This window comes from Phalaenopsis equestris, unplaced genomic scaffold, assembly GCF_001263595.1.
Source record: "Phalaenopsis equestris unplaced genomic scaffold, ASM126359v1 Scaffold227015, whole genome shotgun sequence".
Classification (NCBI taxonomy): domain Eukaryota; kingdom Viridiplantae; phylum Streptophyta; class Magnoliopsida; order Asparagales; family Orchidaceae; genus Phalaenopsis; species Phalaenopsis equestris.
Genome location: NW_018245017.1, coordinates 225461 through 246943, shown reverse-complemented (window position 1 = coordinate 246943; position 21483 = coordinate 225461). Strand labels below are relative to the sequence as shown.

At 34.7% G+C, this 21483-nt stretch overlaps 1 protein-coding gene across 1 annotated transcript in view; it reads right to left on the bottom strand.

The window, feature by feature from the left end:
* Positions 1-21483, bottom strand: part of LOC110037914 — a 131746-nt gene that overhangs the window by 4274 nt on the left and 105989 nt on the right. The window lies entirely within an intron of this gene.

Genomic DNA, 21483 nt, shown 5'->3' with positions numbered 1-21483 from the left:
ATATATATATATATATATATATATATTTGTATGTTCATGATGAATTATGATGGAGTTTATCTATTTATGGTATTAGCGGGGAGCACTAAGATACTTGTGGATGTAAATGGAAAATGAGATTGATATTGAAGTACCTAAACATGTACAATTTTTTTATGGTGTTCTTGTGACGGTTGTACAGACATAAAAAGATATAGACATGTTATAGAAATAATAAAACACATGAAATATCATAAGTGATCATATTCATAAACTATCAAAATTTTATACAGATTAATTAAAAACTTAACTGATATGCATGTTTTGTTTTTTCTTATATTATTGTAGTTTAGGAGTGTGATTATTCACTGCTTTGTTTACCTCACTGTTGTTTAAAGTAGTTTTTTAGGTGTAATTAATCGATCAAAAGATGAGCATTAGAAGAAAAAATGTTTATAAAAGACTTGAACATGTAATGAGGTAAATTTAATTGTACGACATTAATTTAATTTCTTTAGTAGCACATTTGTTTGTTAAAAGTTAGTTACAGAAAACAAATATAATAAATTTAGTTTTCATTGTCTTACTGTCTGTATCTGTCTTGGTTAATTACAATCCCCGGGTCAGGTCGTGACAAAAGTAATGTCAAAGACAAGCTTTAGGATTAATTAAAATAATCTTGATGAAAGAGTCAATTAAGTAATTATAAGAAATTTTTAATAATAATAATAATAATAATAAAATTAATTAAAATTTTAAGATAATTCAATTTAGTAATTATATTCATCTATGCATAGAGTAAAATGAAAACTATAGAAGGGAGCGATGGGAAATGATGAAGTGCAGTCTACTAGAAATTTGAGCACAAATGTCCTAACCCAGATGATGGTGGCCATGACTCAGCTGATTCAAGAGTCTAAATCACAGTCTATTGGAAGGGATACAGTTCCTATGAATAAATATTTAAAGATATTCCAAGATCTGCATCCACCATTGTTTGGAACTTAAGAATAGATTCAAGCAGGGAATTAGTTGATGTCAATTGAGAAGATATTAGATAGAATGACCTATCCGAATAAACGAAGAGTGTTGTTAGCTACATTTATGCTAGACGAAAAAGCTAAAAGGTGGTGGAGCAAATTGAAGCAGGGAACTTGCTCATGCAAATTGAGAAGATATTAGATAGAAAGGACAATCCAGATGAAAGAAGAGTGTCATTAGCTACATTTATGCTAGATGAAAAAGGTGAAAGGTGATAGCGTGGGCAGCGTCAGGACAAATTAGGGTACATATTTAACATGATGGTAAGTTAAGAGAGTTAGTGGAGCTATCCGGGGAGTGTTTTGTGCCCCTATATGCTTAAAAACAAATTTAGGAAAATTTATTAGAGGGATCTAATGAAAAGTCCAAATAAAACTCAGGTGGATTTAACAGAGTTACGAATCTGACAACCGTAGTCTCTTATGTCAAATGCGGAAGACAGCATAAGGTAGAATGTTTGATGAACTCTAACACATCCACTGGTGTAGTTAGTTTGGTCATATATCAAGATATAGTCCATAATTTGGCCAAAAGAGCACTGAAGATCATAACTCAGATGAGCTCTATCACAGAAGATTGCAGGTGGGTAGAGAATGATAGAGTCTATTGCTTCAACTCCTATAGAAGTTCAACCAAGATAACCTATTCAACCTTGAGTTTATTCCCTTACTCATAGTGAGCCTGAAGAACCTGCTACTATTTATGTTGATAAAGTCTGATGGGTTCGATGTCTTCTTACATATAAGGTTGTTTTCCTAACATACTTCTTGCTCCAGTAACTATGTGTTATTTTACATATGTTGTTATCCTAATTTTATTAATGAGGAGACCCTAGTTGAGTCTTCTTGCATCATATCTTTACTTTACAATGATTACGTTTCATATTAATGAATGACTCCTAGTTTTCATCATGAATTTTGTAAGTAGTTCACGTTAACCTTACTTAATGAGAGATGACTTGTAATTTGTTATAAATTTCAAGGATGAAATTTTTACAAGTAGGGAAGATTGTGGGGCCTCATTTCATATCCTCGAGAGAGCCAAAGAGGTAGAGGAAGCGAACAAGTCAAAAAACAAAAGGTACTTCGTTTTATAAACCAACGCGAGACGAATGAGAGATGACCTACTTTGAGAGTTGAAAGGTGCGTACAAAGGCATGAGAATGACGGGTGCAAGCTAGGGCTTCCATGAGCATCAATCGAAGCTTAAGGCGGTGGCGGCAAATGACAATGACGTCGTCAAGCAGAGGAAGCATGACACTAGGGCTCGGCGAGGACGACAAAGCCAAAGGAGGCTTCGAGCGGCTCTGTAGAAGAAAGGAATGTGATGCAAGGAAGACAGGTGGTGTCATCACCGATTGAAAGAAGACGAGAGGAAGAAGCTCTTGGTTATAGTATAAAATAATATAAATATACCATTGATATAGTAAAGTACATTGAATAACATAGCATATCATAAGTGGTCAAATTCATAAACTATCAAATATTTATATTGATTTATTAAAAGCTTAACTGACATGCATATTGTTTTCTTTTTCTTTATATTACTATAATTTAGGAGAAAGAGTATTCACTAGCTTTGGCTAGCTCAACATTAATATAACCTAAATTTTTAAATGTAATTAATTGATTAAAAGATGAGCAATTGAAGAAAAAATATTCATATAAGACGCGGACAACCTGTAATGGGTAAATTTAATCATATTGCTTTAATTTAATTTTTTTAGTGGTTCTTTCATTTAGTAAATGTTGGTTAAAAAATAAAAATAGAAAACTTACTTTTTATCATCCAAAACGTCTGTACCCGCCTTGGTTAATTCTAAGCAACGGGCCAAGTCATCACAACTTTTATAATAAATGTAATACTAAATTAATATAGATAAGATGTGATATTGTCCTTATTATACAGTATAATAATTTAAAATCATTTACATGCACATCATTGAATAAAGATATAAACAAATGATTTTATAGTAATTTACAAAATTTATCAAGCATCTATATTATCATTTTAATTCTTTTATATTACTATAATTTTAGAGGTATGAGTATCCACTTTGTTGTAGAAAATTCACAATAACTTAATAATATTTTCAAGATAAAATGTAGAGCAAAGAATGGTGGATGTAGAAAACCCACAATAACTTGAATACTATTTTCAAGATAAAATGTAAGGCAAAAAATGAGTGGAATAAGATAATCGATCAATTAAAAATGTTAACTAAATAAGAATACAGTTTTTTACATTAATAATTGTCTTATTATTATTTAGTTTGAATTTTACACAACATTGGCTCTTTCGATTTATTAAATAATTACTCTCACATGTTCAGATTATTTGAATTAAACTTAAATGATTTTGGTTTAAGTTTGAGGAATAAGGCTTTGTTTGGCGCAACGTTTTCACTGTTGCGCGACATCGAAACGTTTTATTCGCTCGTTTGGGGCGGCGTTGAACAAGCGGCGTCCCGCGATTTCGATCGAAAGCCGAACGCCTATACGAGCCCGCTTTTCAGCTTTCGAATGCGTCATTTTACCTCATTGTCCTAATTCCCCCGCGAACCGATCTCTCATTCCTCCTCTTCGCCGACCACGCGACCGAGCGATCACGTTCCTCTTTCTCTAACTGTCTTCCGCTTCTCCCGATCGCACCTTTCATCCTCTTCGCCGATTCCTCTTCGCCGACCAAGCGATCGAGCTTCCCGATCTCGATCCTCTTTCTCCGACTGCCTTCCGCTTCTCCCGATCACTTCTTTCCTCCTCTCGTCGATTCCTCTTTGCCGACCACGCGACCGAGCTTCCCGATCGCGTTCCTCTTTCTCCGACTGCCTTCCGCTTCTCCCAATCGCTCCTTTCCTCATCTTCGCCGATTCCTCGGATCTCCATTGCAAGAAGTCGGAGGCACCGGATAAGGTGAGAAGTCACTGACATTGTTTCGTTTCTCTCTGATGACATTGTTTGGTGTATCTCCGAAATTTTTTGTTATAATGTTTGATTGATTCTTTAGAAGCATGAAAATTGTTGTAAAAATTTGTAAAAATTTGGTGATGAAAAACATGTGAGGAATTTTTTTTCTATGGAACATGTAAAACTCGTGAAAATGAAAATTTCAAAAAGTTGTAAAAATTTGGTGTCATCCTCTTGAAGCATGATACATGTCGCATGTCAACCTTGTTAGGCTCAACCTTGTTAGGCTCATATTAAAAAAAAACCTATATGATGCCAAAATAATCATAAAATTGAACAAACAAAACATGCAGTTGTCCCAAACTGACCTTTTGTCAATAGATTTTGGGTCATCTCTTTAATTATGCAAATTTAGGGTAGCTTGTCGTGGGTTGGATTTGGGTGGTGTATTTTCTCACATGTTGGTGTAGATTCAACAATTTTAAGAGAATGGACTGGCAGCTTTGAATCCTGTGTGCTGAGGCCTAATGGTAGCCTGGCTTGGGTTCCGTTACTTTTGCATCCAAAACTTGTTGATCATTTGATCATTTGATCATTCTTAGTTGACTCATTGAGTCTGAATCAGAATTGGCCAGAAGTCCTCTTGAAATTGTGCAATATCTCCTAAATAAGTTCAATGCTCAAACATTGCTGTTATGTTGATAAATCATTCACTTCTCTATCTTCCATGTTCCCTTAGTTCAAATGATCATGCACTATGGTTTCATCAATTGAAGGCATATACTATCATAATTGAATGCTCTTTTCTGTAAATTGATAATATTTTTATTTTCAAGGGCCATATAATCAACTTTCATGATATGAATGAACCATAATACATGCACAATTGTGTAAAAAAATTGTATGCGGTAGCTTAATGGAAGCTTAAAACATGAAAAATCCATTGTTGGACGTGCTAATTTTAAAATTCAGCATTACACTTGTTATTCTCATTTTTGCAACTTCCTTATCTCCTTATCGTTGTTTTAAAACAATCTAACTATCCGAATAAATAAACCATGTTATTAATCCTTTTTATTTTTGTGGAAACACAATATGAAGGTATTATATGTGACAGATAACATTGATTTATATAGTTTGAGGAGCTGGGTTTAAGTAGGCTTTCTATCTCACGCTAGACTTTCTATCTCACGCTAAAGAACCTAGTTTTGTTTGTTCAATTTTATGATTATTTTGGCATCATATAAGTTTTTTTTAATAGACCTTTTTGAGATTGTTTGTTTTTGTGGTTAAATCTGAAAGGTTCATATATCTGAAAGGTTCATATTGTTCTTGTTCCTCTCATTTAATGTGAATTTGTTTTTTAAGTATTGTTACATTTAAATGTTTTGTTGTAGTAAAACAAATGACTAATAAGTCCAAGGAGTTTGCCCCACCGGCTTTATGGGAAAAAGAAACGAAAATAATATTTTGCGATCTTTGCTTCAAAGAAATTGATATTGGAAACAGACCAATTACTTTCTTCAATAAAGAAGGGTGACAAAATATTATAAAAAATTTTAAAGAACTTACAAGCAGAGAGTACGATAGGATGCAGTTGAAGAATAAGTGAGATCAACTTAAAAAAGATTGAAAGATTTGGAAGGGATCGAAACGAGACTCAACGGGATTAGGTTGAGATCCAGTTAAACGAACAATTACTGCACCAAAGGAGTGATGGACTGAAAGACTTGCGGTGAGTGTTATTTTTATATTTTGTTAATTTTTACTCTCTATGTTTTCTAATTGAATTATTTTTATTTCATTGTAGATGGTTCCTACTGCAAAGAAATTTAAGATTACCGGAATTGAGCCCGAGATAGAAAAGCCGTGCAGCGTGCGGTGGGGGGGGGGGGGGTGGTTGCAACTGGAAACTATGCATATTTCCCAAGCGAGGCTGGGTTTGCTGGCAATGCTGTCAATCTTGGAAGCCCTGAAGGTTCTGGTGATTCCATTGAAGTCTCCAGTCCGGAGCAATACGAATATGAGACCACTTTCCCTTCAAAGAAGACGAGGGTTGAGAATAGAAGAAAATCTGGTGCTAGTTTTCCTAGAAAGAAATTGTCCCAATTGGTATCTACTTACAAAGCAGAATGTCAGGCTTCTCATTCAACAACTGTAGAGGAGACACTTGAAATTTTAAGCTAGTCACCAGAAATTTTTGAGGATGACGAATTGTATCTCTTTGCAACAAAATTAATAGAAGGCCCGGTTCGTAGAGCTATCTTTGTGAAGATGTCAGCTAATCGCAGATTCTCCTATGTTCGACATTTTTATGATCGCCTTAACATTTGAGATATTCAATCCTTTTGATGTCATGAACATTTATAATGCATTTTGTTTATTGTAGTACTTTAAGTCTGCGTTATTATTGTAGTAATTTACAATGCATTTTATTTATTGTAGTACTTTAAATCTGCTTTATTATTGTAGAACTTTATAATGCATTTTAATTATTTAGGGTATTTTCGTTTTGATGTCAATCCTTTAGTATTCACACACGTATATGTTAATGTTTTTTTTTTCATATTTATCAAGATGCTTTATTTAAATAATTCATTAATGTATAGGGATTAGATTGAAAGATACCAAACTATATGGATGCTAGTAGAAGACGACAAATATCTGTTAACATGGATGCACGCAGGAGAAGGCGGAGAGGAATGTTAATTACTGCCATGTGCTTGATCTATGAGTACTACACTACGTACATTGATCGGTCGCCCTGCATGACATCTCCATATATCGGTGATAAATGGATTGGGGAATTGCTAGTAGGCCATCTAACAAGATTTAGTAATATAATCCGAATGAGCCAGGAAGTATTCCTTGATCTTCTTGAGGAACTTGTAGGTGCTCATGGACTTCATGGTTCAAACAGAACGACTTCACGTGAGGTGCTCGTAATAACACTGTACATTCTATCTCAAAATGAATCCATGCGAGGGGTGATGGAGCGTTTTCAGCACTCCTCCGAGACAATTAACAGATATTTCTCAATCGGATTGAACGCACTTGTAAGTCTGTCTGCACTTGTCGTCAAACCATCAGACCCTAATTTCGAGCGGACAGCCGCAGAGATATCACATGATGTGCGTTATATGTTCTTTTTCAAGGTAATGTCCTGAGAGCAATTAATTTTTTTTTTTTGACAATGCAACGGTTTTTTATTACATATCATTCACCTAATTAGAACTGCATCGACGCAATTGACGGAACACATGTTGATGCAAGAATCCCGAATAATGAGAAAGTTGCATTTATTGGGCGTTGTGGTAGCCCTACCCAAAATGTTATGGTTGTTTGCGACTTTAACATGTGTTTTACTTTTGCAATGACTGGTTGGGAGGGGAGCGCACACGATAGTCAGATTTTTAGATCTGCAACGCAGAGTGCGACTAACAACTTTCCACATCCACCGAGAGGTATGTTCGAACATAAGCGCATAAAATAGTTTGCTTTAATCTCTAGATTAATTCTAGTATTTATCAGGCAAGTATTACTTGGTCGATGTTGGATACCCATTGCAACGGGGGTATCTAAAACCATATCCTGATACACGGTATCACATACCAGACTTTGAACGTGCAAGTAACGTTACACGAAACAAGAAAGAAATGTTCAATAAACGTAATTCATCATTGCGTGGTGTCATCGAAAGAAGTTTTGGTATGTGGAAGAAAAAATGGGTGATACTCCGCGATATGCCTCCTTACATGTTTTCCAAGGAGGTACAAATTGTAGTTACTACGATGGCTCTTCACAACTACATTCGAAGATATCATTCTCGTAGCGATAGTGACTTTCATTTGGCGGAAGAGGATCAAGAACATGTACATGCCGAAGCCTATGAATATCGTCTTGGGCAGTCATTGGCACAGAATGACAATGACGCATCTACAACATATTTAGCTGACGGGGAAGGTGCAAGCGAGATGACAACTTTGAGCGAACGCATTACTGATGCGATAGTAGCCGGATGATTGAAGATTTACAATGTTTTTATAGCCTGTTTTACATTTTGTTAATCATTGAATGAAGAATGTGTTATGCGTAGATACATTCATATACATGATTTTATTATATGGCAAATGTGAATTTTATAAAATATTAACAATTCTTGGATTGTGTTTATGGTTATTTTTTAAGCACAAAGTTATTTTTCTATAATGCAATTGTGTTTATGACATTATCTTTAAGCAAATAGTTATTTTTCTTTAATGCAATTGTGTTGGAAGTTTTCAACTATATATTGCAGTGACCTATTTTGTGCTAGAATGTAGACAATTATAGAAACTAATTCCCTTCTAGTGGTTTGATCCATGGAAGCCATGTCAAAATTCCCAGCCATGTAATTGATCTATACCGTTAAATGATTGAGTGCTATTGAATTTATAGCCTGCTTGGATTTTACAATTCTGAACTTATCCATGTAGTTTGACACTTTGACGGAAATCTAAACTCATGTTTAACAAAAATTCTATTTTTTGAAGACTTTGTAGTCACCTCAAGTCATTAGTGAAGGTGGCAATGTTTCTTGCTAAATCATCATTGTGGTTGATATTATTCAAAGAAACACCAGAAGTTTTTATTGTAGATCTATAGAAGAGTCTCATAAACATAATAAGAAGGAATTTCACATAAAGACTGAGGAGTTAGAACCTTATTGATATGCATGAGCCATAAAATCTTAGAGAATGGGCAGGAATTTTAAAAGACCAAACAAATCCTATTTAATGCATCTTCATTCCATCATTATTATGAAAATTTCAACAAATCCTTCACAAATCGTGACCGTTTATCATCCACTAAGATGCTTATCTTTAATAAATATTATATATTTTTAAATTAACATTTTATAATATTATTTGCAAATATGTTCTTTCTTTTATATAAATCATTAGTTTCCTCTCCAGATTTCATAATTCGTATTGTGAAGGACCATCTTTCTATTCCAAGGGCTGTACCTTCTACAATCAACCGTGAAATCCTTCATAGGAGTCTATCTTCTATGTCCAATAAATCACATAAGGTTTCGTAAGAAAAACCATTTTAACTCTTCAAATAAGTTAAAATACCTATTTACACAAGTAAATATTTAGTTGCAAACACTCTTTACTAATAATTAAAATGTAATACTTCCATTATTTTCTACTAATCATATTTTACATTAATTATAGAGTTTTATAATGCAACCTCCCCTAGGTCATGTCGTCCTCCTCCATTTATTCTTCATGCTCGTTCAAACACTCTAAAAGATCTCTTTCTTCTCCTTCAACCCATTATCCAACATCCTCGATCCCATCTTGAAAACTCCTAAAAGCCTCAACATGCTATGCCTCGCCCACAACAAATTGATATCATCGATCATCTTCAAGCAAAATGCCAGAACATTAGCATCCATCAACACATTAGAACATAGATACTTGGACTATCTGGTTATATAATCATACAAATTCCTAGCTCCATGGATTTCACCTGTAGCTTGCTCATGTGGTCGGACTGCTTAAGTTCTGTTGATCATAATTTTTTCTGAATTTGCATTATCCTATAGTTATGCTTGTTGATGATGCAGTCCTTAATCTTATTGATTGTTCGAGTGATTATTCAAATTATCATTGATAGTGATGGCATTCTTCTTTGTAAAATCAAAATTCTCTTGGCATTTCTTCATTACCATCAACTAGCCTTAAAGAGCTTGCACCTTTTTGTTTATATTATTTGCAATCATAAAGGTCATTAATGCCAAGGTAGAAGAAGCTCATGGCATCGCTTCCAATTTCGATAAGATGACCAGCTTGAACCTATTTTAAAATGTCAAGGAGATCTCTTACATTGGCTGTCATCTTCTACAACCCCGCCATTTTCTTCAGAGCTCGGATTCACTCATTAATGCCAAGGTAGAAGAAGTTCATGGCATCGCTTCCGATTTCAGAGCTCGACAACTTTGAGGGAACGTATTACTGATGCAATAGTAGCCGGATGATTGAAGATTTACAATGTTTTTATAGCCTGTTTTACATTTTTTTAATCATTGAATGGAGTGGTATATATGTACATGCTCCTATTTTTTGGGTGGTATAAATAGGGGAGCTGCTGTTATAAATGGGGAGCTGGTGGTATATGAGGTGCTGTTATAAATAGGAACTGAGTGGTATATATGTAATTGAGTAAATTGAGTAAACATAAGTTTGTATTGGTTTTTAGGGGCATTTACATGCATGAGCTTGAGCTTTCTTTCATTCCTAATTGTTCGTGAACCAGAGTAGCTTCCTTGAATTATTGAAAATTTTTTGTTGCATTCAGGAGAAGATGAGCTCACGAATTTTTGGGAAATCGCGACGAACACTCTGTTACTGTGGCATCCAACTCTCACTGCCGACGTCACGTCAAACACACAACTACGGGAGGAAGTTCTATACCTGCCCACGGAGCATTGACGAACAGTGCAAGTTCTTCCGTTGGGCAGACAGTTAGATTGATAAACATAAGTTTGTATTGGTTTTTAGGGGCATTTACTTGCATGAGCTTGGGCTTTCTTTCATTCCTAATTGTTCGTGAACCAGAGTAGCTTCCTTGAATTATTGAAAATTTTTTGTTGCATTCAGGAGAAGATGAGCTCACGGATTTTCGGGACATCCCAACGAGCACTTTGTCACTGTGGCCTCCAACCCTTACTGTTGACACACAGCTACAGGAGGAAGTTCTATACCTGCCCACGGAGCATTGGCGAACAGTGCAAGTTCTTCCGTTTGGCAGACGGTTCGATTGATTCCCCAGATATCGTTGATCGAGAATGGAGAACATCACTTGAGGAAAGTCTGTCACGGGAGCTACACCGTGTAAATGTTAAAAGTAATATAATTATCTTAGTAATTATCATTGTAATAGTTTTAGAGTTTTTTTTTTCTCCTTATGCTATCAGTTACTTGAAATGTGTTTATGTAATTCTGAACAATTATCATTGAAGTTTGTACTAAACAGTGATCATGTACTTCCCTGAAATCTTCCATAATATATGTATTGAAAATGAAAGCTTCCATTTTGGAGCTCATCTAGATAGATGCATGTGGTGTTTGCGTAATCTAAACAGAGCTCATTTAATAAACTTATTACTGGAGATCTTTTGGATGTTCCTTATATTAGACGCTAGGTTTTTTGTGAATTTACATGTATTGGCCTATTTTTGTTCTACCTTTCTCTATTCCGGTGCCAATGGATTTCTGCTGATTTACGATTATGGACCTTAGTTCTTTGATGTTTTTCATGGTTGCACCACATTTATGTTTTATGGTTTTGGCCTACTGTTTTCATCAATTAGTCCTATCTCACGCAGGGATTATTTCATATTACTTTTCATGTTTTATTCGCTTCTGTTCGGAATACTACTGGATTTTTTTTTTCTTTCTCTCAAGTTGCACTAGATTACAACTAAAATGTGGATTGGGCAAGTAAGAGATGTGCCCATTTATAGGTTGATGACTTGTGGAAGTATTGAAGACTTAGATTTTATGCTTCTGAATTGTTCTGATGTTTCCATGGACATGGCTTTTCATGGAGAAACTGCGATCTCAATTCAGACAAGCCATATGTGTTGTGCAGTGCGATACACATTTGATGTCACTCTGCCATATGTGTTATAGACTAAAATATAATTTTAGAATATTTCTTTAATTTGTATTTATTACAACACTATTTAATACATAAAATTACTCTATATAATAATTGATTCCATAGATATATACATAAAATTGTGTTCCATATGTGTTAGATATGTAAATACATAAAATTGTGTTTCATAAGCATTCTTGTTCTTATACAGAAGTTGTTAACACTTTGAGGGCCTACTGAAGTTGCAAAAATATGATTGTTATACTCTTCTTTTAAACACTTTTACCAAAAAGGGGCAGTATGGTCTTTTTTCCATAAACAACTGCCCGACAGCTGGTTTCACACAGTTGCACCAAACAGACAACCAACTTCCTCGTAGCTGCTTCCTCCCAGCAGCTTCCTGGGGCATGGGGCTGCGCAGCTTCAGCTGAAAAGCTGAGAAGCTGCAGCTACGCCAAACAGAGCCTAAGTTCCAGTTTGCTCATAGTTCAACATTCTTCAGAATTATTGGCTTTAATGTTTAATTGGGTTTAGTTTATCTAGTTTTAAGTTAGGATTAATTGTGTGTGTGTGTGTGTGTGTGTGTGTGTGTGTGGATGCATGCTTAACTTATTGTTTCAGGCTTAGATTTAATATTAAAGTGGGTTTATAATTAAGGCTAATTAAAATTTATATTAGTTTAATTAAGCTTAACTTGTAATAAAATTAAATTAGTTTTCATGCAATTATGATAGAATGTATGGTTGGGTTATGGTATGCATGTAAATCTTCTATCTTTATTTCTTGGAAACAATATCGAGTGTTACAATGAAAAAGAGGTATGCATGCAAATCAATTATTTCATAAACAAATCACCCATGCATGAGAAAGTTCATTTCACTTATTAAAAGTTAAAACAGCAATACCTTTCAATTAGTATGCAAGGGTTTATGTATTTACCTATATATATATTCTAAAAACTACCTAAGTAAACCTGAATCAACAGGTCTACTCAATTAGCAATTCATTGGATTAAATGGAATTACAAGTTCTAAGGTAAGGGATATTTAAGCTATCCCCAACCAACAAAAGAGAGGGGTGAGAAGGGAGATCTAGACACATCTGTTACATGGTTACATCTACTAAATTTAGCAAGCCAGTTTGCAAGCCTATTGCCCTCCCTATGTATGAAAGAAAATCTTGTAGAAGGTTGTCCAACCAAACTCTTAATTCTATATATCCAATGAACAATGTGCCAGGGAGGAGAAATCTGATATAACATGATCTGCACCAATAGCTCTGAATCAGATTCAACATGGATGTAGCTCCGTCTACATTTCTGGGAGATCCAAAGAGCCCAAAAAATAGTCATAGCATACCACAGAAGAGAAGAAGTGAAGAAAGCAACTTCCCAAGTGATCTCTGAAAACACCCCCAATTCCAATCTCATCATGATTGAAACTTCCATCAGTATTAACCTTAACACATGGGTGCAAAGGTTTAACCCAAAGCACAGTAGAAAGATGGATTCTAGCATTAGGGACAGACACATTCCCCAACTGAGAACAAATATTAGGGATCCCCTTGTGATGGATTAGTTTCAAAAAGAAACTCATGCAATTACTCTAACTTTGAGTCATTATGGACTTGGGAGAGAAAAGATAATTGACATGAAAAGTAATGACTTCCATATTCTCTTACAGAACTTGATGTCTATAGAATTTAGGGCCTTACCTGTTATTGGGTTAAGATAAATGCCGAGGAATTCAATAAATCCAAAACAAAATACTTGAAAAGAAGCACACAAACAAGTAATTCCAAAAAATATGCAAAAAACACAACTTTCATGTGGAAACATAGACAACGAAAAAATTACGGAGACACCACACCGAGAATTTCACTAAGAAATAAGTTGTACATATTACACCAAACTGAAGCCTCTTTACTCTCTTGAAACTCACGAATGCTCCTCTCCTTTTTACTTCGCACAACAGAACGCAAAAATCCAACATTAACTTGCGACATTGTTTCAGACTATTCGCAAGCATCACCCACAACAAAGAAACATGAAACATAAAATCTCTAAATGTAGATATCTATTATAGTCAACTAAGCACCGAGTTTTCAAGCGCTCTGTTCTAGAATGCTGGAAACAAGTCTTCATGGTGTTTAAGCGCCCCTACTAGTGACTGGTTTCCACCTTGGAACCTTTGGTTGGGCATCTGGGCGCCCCACTGGCATTGGGCTACTCGCTTCTACGCATAGGGTCCCAGGCGTTGGGTAACCTATTGCACTGCTACAGGGCGTTTCATCTTGCTAATCAGGCTTCACACATAATAATCTCCTACTTAGAGACTAATTTGCAACCACCCCCCTCCAAATTTACACCATCTTTATAGCTGTATACAGTAGTGTGGCTCACCCCTGATCTCAATCTTCTTGAACTCCAATTGAAGCCAAAACATAGCTTCAGTTTCTCAATTGTAACCACCTTACTCAACATACTGCAGGATTCATAGCTGTATGTATCTTCTTCAAATATAACTGATCATCTTCTAGAAGAGAACGAATCAAGTGATACATCAGTTGAATGTGACTTGTCCCAACATAAAAAAAATGACATCTTTAGCTACATGAATAGCACTCATATCACTTTGACACTTTCCAATCCCTTGCTCATTGTCAATTCTATCATAAAGCTTTGCAGTCAAATCAATTTTTTTGCTAGCCTCACTAGCAGCAATATACTCAGCTTCTGTAGTTGAAAGTGCAATTGTCTTCTATAGACTGGAGACCCAATTACTACTGTGTTCCCCAAAGTGAAGCATATTACTGTAGATTAATTCCTGCACCTCTGAAACAAAGTGCCTTGTTGATTGTTCCTCTCAAGTATCTAAGAATCCAATTCACCGTCATCCACTGATGTTTCCCTAGATTACCCATGTACCTACTGACCACTCATACTACATGAGCAATGTCTGATCTTATGTATATTATCACATGCATCAGACTTCTAACTATTAAAGCATGCATAGTTCTATTCATCTATTCTTGCTATGCTTCAAATTTGGGCAATAGTTCCTGAGATAGCTTGAAGTGACTACCTAAATGAATGCAAATTGATTTTGCGTCACTCATGCTTGAACCTGTGTGGGACATTTTCAACACATTCTGCCTGAGACAACTTCACTGTATCTGCACTCGTCTCCTTTCTGATTCTCAGATTCAAGACCCTGGTTGAACTAAATCTTTTATCTAAAACTCTATTGATAATTACTCCTTTAAGTCTGATTTTTTTCACGTGTTCCAGCAATCAGCATGTCATAAACATAATAGAAACACTATATAATAATTACCAAAAATTTTTTTATGAAACATCAGTGATTTGTTTGGCACCTCATATGTCCATTGTCTAACATAACTTGTCAGACATTTTGTATCACTGTTTTGGGGTCTCCTTCAAATCATAAAAGCTTTTATTCAATCTGCAGACCATGCCTTCTATTCCTAGAAATTTATATCCCTGTGGTTGCACCATATATATCTCTTATTCTAAGTCACCATCTAAAAAAGTTGTCTTCATATCCATCTACTACATATGTAGATTTTTCTCATTTACTAAGCTCAACATAACTCTAATAGTTGTCATCTTCAATACTAAAAAAAATACCTCTCAGCAGTGCACTCCTTTTGCTGAAACTCTTTCAGAACAAATCTTGCCTTATAGTGGTTGCTTTCATCTGACACTGCTTTCAGCATGTAGATTCGCTTGCTATTCACATTTCTAACACCTGAATCTTTCATGATACATATAAAAAAGGGTGTTATCACATTATAAGGAAAGCTACACTCCATATTTCTTATCCTAAGCATTCTCTACAACATTTCTTGATAGCTCTTTGTTTTGATTGTAAAATGAGCTGATTTGATTTCTTTTGGTTATGGATATTCCAAGCATATGTCCCACAACCATTTTTATTTGCAGAACCTTGCTAGTGTTGATCATTGTTGATATGATTATAATTTATCTCGAAAATAAATAGATAAGTGGCTTTGCTTTAAGCCTTGCATATTTTGTTTGTTGTGGGAAAAGATAAATAGGGTAATGATTATTTTAGGCTTGTATGATTGCTTGGGGAAATAAAACAGTGGAAAAGAAATGTGACATCAGAAATTTGAAGATTTTATGTGTGAGAATTTTAGAGCTCCTTCGAGTTTGCCTTTTTCGAAAATATGAGTTTAGACTTTGAAACTTTGACAAGTTGGCATTATGTAGAATCTGAAGTTGTGAAAGTTGTTTTATACGAGTCGTGAGTTTATTTGGCTTTCTTTGAGTTGGTTACTTATGTTTGTGCAAGAGTTTCAAATTCATTCTTTTGGGACTGGTTTGATCATCGTTTTGAAAGAATTTAAATGTCTTTAGGTCGATTTACTTGCGGTTTGGTCACTTTATTTTGTTGGTTTCTTTTTAGAAGTGGGTCGGCCTTCTTCTCCGTTGATTTATTTTTGTTAAACATGGTTAAGTCAAAAATAGAAATTTCTGATTTAATTATTTGGAAAACACTTCAAAAAATATTTGAGGATTAGTTAGAAAACACTTCATTGAAAGGAAAACATCCTAAATCACTGCAAGCTCAAGTTAAAGTGTAGGCTTCCTAGGCTTTAGAAGCACACCATAGATGAGAGTTTTTCTACCTAATTTTCAAATGAATGATGAAACTAGGCATTTGACCTCAATTCATAAGTTATTTAAAATGATAAACATAAGGATATACCAAGATGTGATTCATAACTTCTTTTTAATTAAATCAAGTAGTGAAATTCCCGTCATGACTCAACCTACAGTGAAACTCAATGCTCCGGCAATTGAGCTTGAGCCTTACACTCAGATCCTCCTGACAATTGGGGACACTCCTAATATCACACATAAATCCATACTCCTGGTTCTTTATACGTGATATTGTGTTTCGTTTTACTCATTTTTTTATTGTTGTTATGATTTTATTATACCAGACTTTCTAGCAATTTGTTTAAATTTCCTGCAATTTGCCATTTTTTTATTGCATTATTTACTTTAAGGCACTTGCTAAACTCCTTGGATAAAAAACAGTAAGACATATGTTAGGAGGTACAAAGGGCCCTTAAGACCCAACAATAATTATACTTGCAAATACACTTGCAAATACAACTTGCAAATACAACACATAAACTAAACTTGGAGTCGCTACAGTTTGGAGCTTGGAGCAAGTCTTCGTTGGCAACGACCGAGAAACAGCAGGTGGAGGATGTATAGAAGAATAACTTCAACAGATCTACAACAGCAAACAATTTCTTTAAAATTTCGAGGTACTCTGTCTAGCGCGACATAAATCCTCACTGTATCTTTTAAGTTTTCGCACAGCTAGTTGTACAATTTAAGCCCTAACTCGCTTTAGGTTCCAAGGTCGTTGTCTGATACGACGTCATATCTTCCAAGCTATTTGTATGACCGTGTCACGAAAATATAATTCCTAAATGATAAAACTGACAGGATGAAACATCAAATAACATCTTCTCGAAAATGAAGCCAAATAATTAGATAGTTTGGGAAGTCACCGAGGTTCGCCTCAGGATCCGTGACATCCTCTACTTTTCTTTCCTTTGACTCCAAAAATAAGTGTTCCCATTTGGTCCCTTTCCCACTTGAATTTTCTATATCCAACCTTGAAAACCCTAAACTTTGAATTCATGAAGATAGATACCTCTGATCACCATCGAGAGCTCTTAAGTGGCTTCAGTCATTTCAGAGGTAATTAAGGAGAGCTAATTAACTATAGGGGATTGCCTCTATAGGCAGCTTTAAGAACCCAGGTAATATAAACTCTATCTAATTTTTAATATTAGTTAGAGGAACTTGTCGGTCAACATAAAGAATTTGTCGGTCAACATAAAGATTCGCAGATTAAAACGGATGTCATAAATTCTTTAGTTTATTCAATCGAGCATCACTAGTAAGTAGTGTACCTATCCTTCGAGGTAGATATATTGTTTGCGTTGTTATGCTAGATCATTGAAACTATTGCAGATAAGAGATCAGTTTGGTCTTATATTTTCAAATATTAAAATATTACCTTTTTTTTCAATATATATATATATATATATATATATATATTGAAAAATAAAATCGGGCGTAGGGAATTCATTCTGGCGGCCGACTATTTCTAAATTTTTTAAACGACCGACAGTAATTAATTAATTAATTGAAATAAGTACATTTTTCAAGTAATTATGTGCAACGCTTTTAAAAGTAGGATTTATTAAGACAACTTGAACAAGAAATTCCACTATATTGTGTAAAATTGAGAATGTTTTCTTCTGGCTTTTTAAACTTGATAGAGCATCTACATATACGTCTCTCTTATGAGGCCTATAGTGGGGGGCTAATACAATATCGATTGATATATTCATTTTGAGAGGTATGTGTTCCAAATTTTTATTTATATAATTTTTAAGGGATCATTACCACATCGTACTAAACAATTCTTGTTATTGTAAATTTTTTAATATAATAAAAAAAACCGTGAAATAAAACATTACCTGAAGGCTCAATATGCGAGGCATTACTGCAAGATGGCTTTCTGTTCATATTACTTTGAGTGACAATGAGCCACAGAGAAAATTGTATTTGAAGAGCTTTCGCAGCCTGTGATTTCTATATTTTAGAAATCAGGTGAAACATGAGGAAATGAAATTGATGTTCCTCAACGACAATGAGCTTTGAGCAATGGCTGTATATATTCTCTTGAAATGCAATAAAGTTCAACAGCTATTATTGTGAGTACTAAAAATGTTATATTTACCTAATTAGTTAAATTTCATTTATGCGATCATGTTATTTGTGAGCTCTTTAAACAATGAGGATGAAAGTATTATCAATAAGAATATTGAGGATTAAATTATACACAAGTTCAACCAATTTAACGATTCAGTAGTACGTAAATTCATTGCTCAAATTATACATCTCTATTAATTTTTTTTAAAAGATTCATAATCAAAGAAATAGAGTTACGGATCAGAGCTTAATAAACCTTGCATGGGGGCATAATTGTAGTGTTATTATGTAACCAATATCTGAAGTGAATGGGTAAAGATTTCACACTAGTTCCTAGTCCGAAAGAAAGAATGAATATAATTCTAACGTGTTAAAAAGAATACAAATTTCGATATTGAGATAGATTATTACAAGATTCTTCAAAAAAAAAAAATATTGCATTTGCAATATTCGGGCACTATGAACGCAATGTATTTATGCATTCCTTTTAACTATATTGAGGAAGGGTATACCTTAGTGGATGTTACTAGTGCATATGAGGAAGTTAGTCATACTATGGATGAGTTCAATGATGATACAGATGAGAAAATTTTAAGCTCAACATCTATTCATTCCATGGACAAGAATAAAATGGGTACTTGTAGGTTTTATGTTTTACGTTGTTTGTTCTGGTATTTCCTACATTTCTATTATTTCCTGTCTTTTCTTCATGAATTTTTTATTTCTTTTGTTAATTTCTTGCTTCAATTATTTCATTTTCTCACTTTTGTTATTTTTTGCTTATGATTATTCAGATCAATTATTTTTTTCTTATTATAGATAGCTTCAAAAGGCAACGATGACCAGAGACTTCGTTGGCCAGTTTTCACGGCCAACTTTTTCTGAAGAAAGAAGCAAGTTGCTTCACGGCCAAACGTGCAGACGATAGTCATTGTGACAATCACTTCGACAACCACAATGGTGCTCGTCAGGCCCGTTGCTCCACCTCAACTTATGTTGACCTGCCACACCGTGCAGCTCTCACCACACTCCCACATTCATCCTCTTCTGAAGCAGGTCCCTCCACTTTTGGTGAACCCTATTGTGTTGAAAATTATAGAAAGTATGTACATAGAGTCAGATGAATATTCATCATCCATAATTTAAATTATAATAATTGAAATTATTTTTTATTATAGTATATAGCTAATATTATAGTTCTTAAGTTTTATCCATTTAGTTTTATCTTGATATATAGTTAATATTAATTTTTCGCAAGTTATATCCATCTCGTCCACAAGATCACAGAAATCATTAATATACGTATGATCCTCAGTATGTTTTGGGGATGAAGATCTTCATCGAGGTTTAGGATATATGATTTAGGGAGTTCTAGATAAAATTAAATAATTTTGAATCACATTTATAATCTTGTTATTTTTTTGTAATAAAAAACATTGTTTAGTATTTATTTGTAGAACTTCTAGTGGCATGTTGAACATAATCACTGGATTCGAAGGAACTTCGAGACCCAAGGCTAGAACCACTTGTGAGATATGTTCACTATGATCAACAGAGAAGTGAGAGTAGCCTATCTGGATAGGTGAGGACGTATGGGCCGAGCCAGAACGTGATTCTCTCCTGACTATGTCAGGAAAAAGGAGCTTACACAACAGAGGAAAGGTGGTAAACTTTATGCCCCGATACGATTTAAGCCCTGCATTAAAATAATTTCTATAATTTTTTTTTCAAGCTGTTTATATGGTAATAGAAGTTGAAGCGTGGACGAGAGTCCACAGCTGAGTTGCATGCTTGCACACGTCAGCACTAGGCAGATCAACAATGGGTCGACAACATATATAATCATCTCTGCATGAGTAATTTCTGCTTTACATGTGAAATGTATTTATAATTTTATTTCGATGCTAACTACCATTTATAATCTTCTGTAGAATTGGTACACGCAGAAAGAGTCCCAGTATCAATGACCTGCAGAAGTTGGTAGCTCTAATAGTAAGTCTGACCACCTTGACTTCAAGATTTGGAGGGAAGCTAATCGGGCGAGAAAGAAGGGGAGGATCTACGATCTCGACCCATAAAGATTTGTCTATGAGATGCAACACTTCAGCTCCGACCAAAGGTTATCATTGGTTGAATACAGAGTCTCCAGGCGTGTAGTCGCACTGACCGATAAGTTGCAAACTACCATCACTACTGAGTTAAATGAGATTAAGTCTATGATGAAGGCCATGGAGCACGCCAAAAATGCTAGGGTTGAGAGACTCAAAACTAATATTGCCCAACATCAGCGACAGGCACTTTCACGTGACAAGAAACCTTTGGTTTAGGAGAAGCGACATGATTAGCTTTCTTTTTCTGTGTGTGTAGGATTTCATTTATATTTTAGTTCATTTATTCTAGGGATATTATTATACCAGATTCATTGATATTTGTTCACATATTTGTTATGATTTCGTTCGATTATATTCTCTAATTGTTTTTTACACTATTATGAGATATTATGAATATGAATGTCAGTTACTTTGTTTAACTTTGCAAGTGTGTAAAATTTTATTGACTATTTTCTTTACTTGCTATAGTTTTCACCTGATTAGCGAGTAAAATTTCAACCGCTAATTTATTAACAGCTAAACATTTCAACCGCTAAATAAATGATAATCAATCATTAATCAACCGCAAAATACTCTAGCGGTTGGAAAGTTAGCAACTAATTTGCATGTAATGTTTAACTGAAAAATTCAACCGTCATTTCCTTTCCGATAAAATTATTTCCATCCTACAAAGTTCAACAAATAAATCAGTTTACCAGCTGAAAAATAGGTGATTATTGACTAATTTTTCCGCTGGTAATCACTTAGTTTCTTTTAGTGATTAAATACATGAGTCACTTTAAACCATCAACGCCTTTAATGGATCAAAATGTGTAGTCAATGTTTGGCTTACCGTCTTATATATTAAAAATATACTCTCTGATGTCAGTCTCTAGACGTGTAGTCGCCCTGACCGAGAAGTTGCAAACCACCATCGCTGCTGAGTTATATGAGATGGAATCTAGGATGAAGGTTATGGAGAAAGCCAGAAATGATAGGGTTGAGAGACTCAAGGCTACTATTGCCC